The following is a 6,341-nucleotide window of genomic DNA, read 5'->3' as shown; positions in this document are numbered from 1 at the left end:
CCCACCTGTTGTCAGCAGAGCTTTGTGTATGTCCCGTGGAAACTTCTGGAAATGTCCTGCAGTGGAAGCTCTTCATAAAGGCTTCTGCGACGCCTTTCAAAGGGACTGAAAGCCACAAGCTCGGGCGGAAGCCAGACGCTCTTGGGACAAAATCCCAGCTCCTCCCCTCGAGGGTTGTCACTTGCCAGCCAGAGCAAGGCCACTCCGCTCGCCTCCTGCCTGCAGATCGAGGTCCTTCTGATGGCACCCACGCCCTTTCCCTCCCCACATGCTCAACGGCAAAGTGCTCCCAGGTCCAACCTGCCTGGAGACCCCAGATTCCACACCCGCCGGGGGTCAGCCCTCTCCCCCCTTCCGTGAGGAGTGATCGAAACAGCGGCACATCTGTGGTAGGGCATTCAGACGATTTAGAATGAAATACTATTAAGAATATTAAATGAAAAGAAAACTTACAAATGCAGGAGGTATTAACGAAAACCGCCACAGGGCTTCCCTTTTACATATTTTATTCGGAAAGTATACAATGACATGGAACAATTTTTTTTAACGTTCTAATCAGGGACAGCAGCAGGGATATTGGACCCAAACTATAGTCTTATTTTCTAAGTTAGACCCTCTGAACACGACACAGCAGGAATTGGGGAAAGAGGCTGGGTTCACGGTGTCATGAGCAGGACGGTTACCAATTTCCTTACGGTGCTTCCTTCGGTCCTTCCTTCCTTCGGTCCTTCCTTCCCGCCCCCAGGGGTTCTGGCCTCTCTCCCACCTGCTGGTGAGACGCAGGGGCGGCATTTCCGAGCCGCACAGGGTCGGACCCCAGCTGCCCGCAGGATCTCCTCCCCGAGAAGCGTTCCCGTCCCCAGGCTGCGGCCTCTGGGAACACCCCGGAATCTTCTCCCCAGTCGGCTGCCGGGAGCACAGAAGGCTTTCCGCATTTTCATTCACTAGGCGGTTTGCCTCACGGGCCACTTTGACTGGAGGGAATGGAGTCACTACTCTGTGACATTTCTTCTGCCGTCTTCCCTTTGCACCTGCAGCGGGTTCGGAGAACAGGTGCATGAGGAAAATGGCAGGGACCCCCCAGGGCCAGGCGGCCCCCGCAGACAGGCTCAGGCGGTGGGCAGGCCGCGCGGGGGACCCGGAGGAGAAGCATCAGACCCCCAGGCCTACGGAGCCACAGGGGCAGGGGGGCCGGCAGGGTGTCCCGGTGTGTGTGCGAGTGTAGACGGTTAAATGACTGTCCATCTCAGAATTCTTTCACTGTTCCAAGCATCCTTTTTCAGTTTCCTTAGTAAATGTGATGGTTGACTTTGTGTCCAATTGGTCACACCTCGGTGGCCAATGATTCATGAGACGCGAACCCCGGTGAGGTGTGAAGGTGTTTTATGGATGCGGTAAACATCTGCAGGCAGTTGTCTATGAATAAACAAAATTGTCCCTGCTGGTGTGGTGGGCCTCGTCCAATCAGGTGAAGGTCTGAAAAGCCAAAGCTCTGAGTGTGCCTCCAGACTGGGATTAGCCACCCCGCCTGAGCTCGCAGCCTGTCCCCTGAGTTTCAGACTTGCCCGCCCCACAGGCACACAAGCCACGTCCCGTAAGTAAATTCCTGTGTCTGTGTGCACCCCGGAGGGCTGTTTCTCTGCAGCCCTCACCAACTCTCTGCCCTGCTGCCCCCCATTCCCATGTGTCAGAGCAGCGACTTCGGTGACACCTGTCAGTGCGATTTTCAGGTTTACTTTGTCACTCTGTTCCTGCGGCTGTCACCTGCAGCCCCCACTGACGTCTCCTTCACGTTCTTCAGACTTTCACCCAGGCTCTGTCCCTTCCTCGTCCAAGCGCCCTCCTGTCCCTGGAGCCCCTCATTCCTCCCAACACACGCGGCACCTGACCCCCGACTCTCCTACTCAGTCTTCCTTTACCGGCTTGAGGACAGTCCAATGCCCCCAAAGTTTGTCATTTGGTTTTTGTGTCATGTCAAAAACCTCATGGTACAGGGGGCCCTGGGTGGCTCAGTCGGTTGAGCATCCAACTTCGGCTCAGGTCATGATCTCGAGGTTCGTGGGTTCGAGCCCCACGTCGGGCTCTGTGCTGATGGCTCGGAGCCCAGAACCTGCTTCAGATTCTGTGTCTCCCTCTCTCTCTGCCCCTCCCCTGCTCTCTCTCTCTCTCTCTCTCTCAAAACTAAATAAACATTGGGGCACCTGGGTGGCTCAGTCGGTTGAACGTCCGACTTCGGCTCAGGTCATGATCCTGTGGTCCCTGAGTTTGAGCCCCGCGACGGGCTCTGTGTGGACAGCTCGGAGCCTGGAGCCTGCTTGGGATTCTGTGTCTCCTTCTCTCTCTGCCCCTCCCCTGCGCGCTCTCTCTCTCTCTCTCTCTCTCTGTCTCTCTCTCTTAAAAATAAATAAATATTTTTTTAAAAAATTTTTTTAATTTAAAAACGATGTAGTGAAATTCACTGGAAGCCATGGTGACTTGGGAGGTCACATCACTTGAAAACCACATTCCCAACCTGACATGTAAGGGGCCTGGGGGGCGATGGAAAGGAACAGGGTCATTAGCAGAGAGGGAGACAGAGCCTGCCAGCCTCACTGGGGGGAGACGGCAGGGGAGACGCCCACTCCCACCCAGACCGCGGCTCAGCACGGCCCAGGGGGCGTCCCAGGCTCCCCTCCCGGTCCTGCCCACGCCCCCTCCAGACCCCCTGGAGTGGCTGATCGTGGTGACCGTCCACAGCCTGGAGAAGCATCAGGAGCTGGAGCCGCCTGGTGAGCCGCTGGGCTGAGGGTCTCCTTCAGCGTCAGATCCTGACAGAGTCCTCAACACCCCAGGGTGGGCGCGCAGGGCGTGAGCGTCCCCGGGAGAGGGGCGGGAAGCCAAACCCGTCACCTCCCAGCAGGACCCACATCGGACCTACAGAGAGGGCTCCGAGTTTGCTTCTCCGCGACACGTGTCCTTTAATGCACATCTGCCTTCTGCTTGTTATTATTAACCATGGCTCAAAACTCAGGGGGTCGGGCGCGTGCGGGGCCCACGGGGGGCCGTGGCCGGGGGCAGCGATGGGCGCAGGCTGGGGGGAACAGGGAGAGAGGCACTCAGATCAATGATCAACCCGCTGCAGACGCCTGGGCCGTCTTTGCGGAAGGTGACCGGCCTCCCCGTGATGGCATCCCCTCGGGGCTCCCCCTCCGCAGGGGGAGGAGAGTGTGGAGGAGTGAGTGGGAGGACGGCGCGGCCTGCAGCGGGAAGCATCGTGTGCAGGAGGAGGTCGGCCAGGCCCAGGCCGGGCCCTGCTCGGAGGGGCCAGCCCTGTAATGGTAACAGCAAAAGGCAGGTTGGCTCAAACCCGATTTCTCGTTCCCGTGGGAGCACCCGGGAGCGGACCGGCCAGCGGGACCCAGGTCACCCGGCATGACGGGCACACAGGTACCCAGCATCTCCGGCTAGAACAGAGTCACCGGGCGGAAGGCGGTAGGCGTGTGGTGTCTGTGCCACAGTGACGGAAGGCCTAGGGCCCACCCGGAAGTCCAAGGCGAAGGGCAGCCAGCTGATGACCTGGCTGTCGAGGTCCCGCGCGTTTCCACGGTGGGGCCCCAGAGCCCCGGCTCCCGGATCCTGTGGCGGCCGCTGCGTGGCCCTCTCCGGGTGACTGAGGCCCGGCTCCGGCTCCGTTGAGAGGCTCTTCCCAAAGGTGAGGCCCGGCTCCTGGCTTTTCCCCCGGTGCCACCGGCGAGGGGTCTGCAGAGGGGACGACCCACCACGCCCCGGGCCTTTACGGCACAGACCAGAAGCATAAGAACTCTCCCCGCGTGCTGACTCGCCCCAGTGCCACCCTCCTGCCCTGTCGTCCTAATAATTCGAGGAAAATGAACCAGGTCGACCCAGAAGTTAGAAAGCTAAGGAAATGAGTGTTTAATTTTAGATTCTGAGGATTTGTTTCTGGTGAGGAGGAGACTATATCTCTTCTTTAAAAAAAAAAAAATCTATTCTTTTTTTTTTTTTAATTTTTTTTTTTACGTTTTTATTTATTTTTGAGACAGAGAGAGACAGAGCATGGACGGGGGAGGGGCAGAGAGAGAGGGAGACACAGAATCGGAAGCAGGCTCGAGGCTCCGAGCCATCAGCCCAGAGCCCGACGCGGGGCTCGAACTCACGGACCACGACATCGTGACCTGAGCTGAAGTCCGACGCTTAACCGACTGAGCCACCCAGGCGCCCCAAAAATCTATTCTTTATGACTTCAGGAGACCCTAAAAACTTTCCTCGAATATATACTTTAAAGGGTGTATAGATACTGTATTTTCTAGATCATTAATAAAATACATACACATTCATAAACACAGATGCATAGACCATGACCTGAAAACCAAAATGTACGTACTCACGTGGAAAAAAATTAAAATAAAGAGCCAATCTACTGTTATGTGACTATGAAAGGCAACTTAAAAATGAATTGAGCCATGCTGCCATCGGATTCAAACTTAATAGTTACTATAACGAGTTTATACCAGTTTCTGGAGGAAATGGTAAAAGATCCCATTCGTTTTGTACGTTTGGTTTCTCTCTGTGAAACAGATTTATTCGTTGCAAATACATGGTCTCCTACGAAAACTACCAACTCTGAAGGCATCTAGTTTATTTTTGTTTCCCTCCGCTCAAAAGGTGGAACGATCTGGAATCTCCTCTTTCATTACATGCCCCTTTCCCGTCAGAGCCAGTATCTCAGTTCCTGGATCCGTCATCGCCCATTCGGTTACTTTTCCTTTTGTTTAGTTTCCAAATCAGGAAGTATAGCCCCGGTTTCTTAAAGCTTTGCATTCCGGTAACATACTTCCTGCGGCGGAAGCAAGCAAGGGGAGTTTGCACACAGTCGTGAACCTTCCCTGGAGAGCCCCCTTGCCGGTCCCCACCTTGTTTCCAGCATCATCCCAGCACAACACAAAACGAAAGCATTACTTAGCAAGCGCCGAGACGTGTGCTACGTAACAGGAGTTAGTAAGGCACGACACGAGATCACATCCCGGGATGGAGTAACAGAGCACAAGCAGAAAACGCGCCACGCTGAACTCAGAAGCCTCGGAGTGCAAGCAGAGTACACGTTTTTAGGCGGTTCCTTTTTTTCCACTTCGAATATTTGTTTTTGAGCCTAACCCCCCCCCCCCCCAAGAGCCCCGGGGCACGCCCGCCACATTGCCGGCAACCCCGGCGACCGTACGGGGGCGCTGAGCGCCGGCGCGTCCGCGAGCCCTCGCGGACCTGCGCGCGCCGCCTGCGGCCACCAGGGGGCGGCAGCGCCCCGCCGAGGAGCCGGCCGCAGCCCCGCGGGGTCTCCCGGAGCGTTTGCCCGCCGGGCGGGGGAGGGGGCCGGCCTGTGGCCCCTGCGGTGGGGGTGGGGCCTCCCCCCGCGGCTGCACCTGCTCCTGCGTCACGTGAGCGGTACCGCTGTCCTTCCCGTCCCTGAAGTTCGGGTTGCCGGCGCCCCTTCTTCCGTCGCACACAGCAGCGGAACCGCTGTGTGTGCCCTGCCTTTACAGGTGTGTGGACGCGACTCGTGGGCAGCCGGCGGGGGACTTCTCCCCGGCTTTTTTCCCCTGCTCGTAACCCCACGGCGAAGGTAAGGCCAAGGAAGAAGCGACTCCCACCACTTGAAGGGCATCCCGTTAAAGAAAAGGCCGCCTGCTTTCCCCTTTTCCCCTTTCCGGTGGCCGGGATGGAGACGTGACGGAGGGAGCTGGGGCGGCTCCCCTGCACCAAGAGGACCGCCTGGACTTGAGGGCGGCGGCGCCCTACTGGTCATCGTGGATCGGCTCCGTGGACTCAAAAACAACACAGAAGTCAGCCCAGGGGTCAGCTTGCCTCTAGCTCCCTTATGGATTTACCGAAATGACACTACGAGACAAATTATTATATCAGCCGATGCAAGCCCGGGAGGAGCGTGAGACTGCGCGCTGGCAGTGGGCTGCGGTGTTGCAGGTGCGCGCACCTAGCCGAGAAATGCGAAAACAAGTCGCGGCGGGTGGTTCCGAGCAGCGCACGCTGCCGCCCCCCGCTGGTGGAAAATCTCTGAGCACAAACACCGCACGTGCCAGGTTCCCTGTAGGGCAAGGCGCAGAGTGTCGGGCTCCATCACAGGCGCTGGACTCGGTGGGGTATGACAGTCCACAGAGTTAACAGTAGACGTGGGACATCGTGGGACATCGTGGGACATCGTGGGACATCGTGGCTCTTCCCAGCGTTGCGAGGGAGGAGGTGAGGGCTCCCGGAACGGGGCCACGACAGCAGAGGCCACCCGAGCTCGGCCGCGGGAGCGCCCTGCGTGTGCACCGGGGCGGGCACAACCG

This window comes from Panthera uncia (genome assembly GCF_023721935.1).
Source record: "Panthera uncia isolate 11264 chromosome B2 unlocalized genomic scaffold, Puncia_PCG_1.0 HiC_scaffold_24, whole genome shotgun sequence".
In the NCBI taxonomy this organism is placed as follows: domain Eukaryota; kingdom Metazoa; phylum Chordata; class Mammalia; order Carnivora; family Felidae; genus Panthera; species Panthera uncia.
This window is presented reverse-complemented; position numbering follows the sequence as displayed.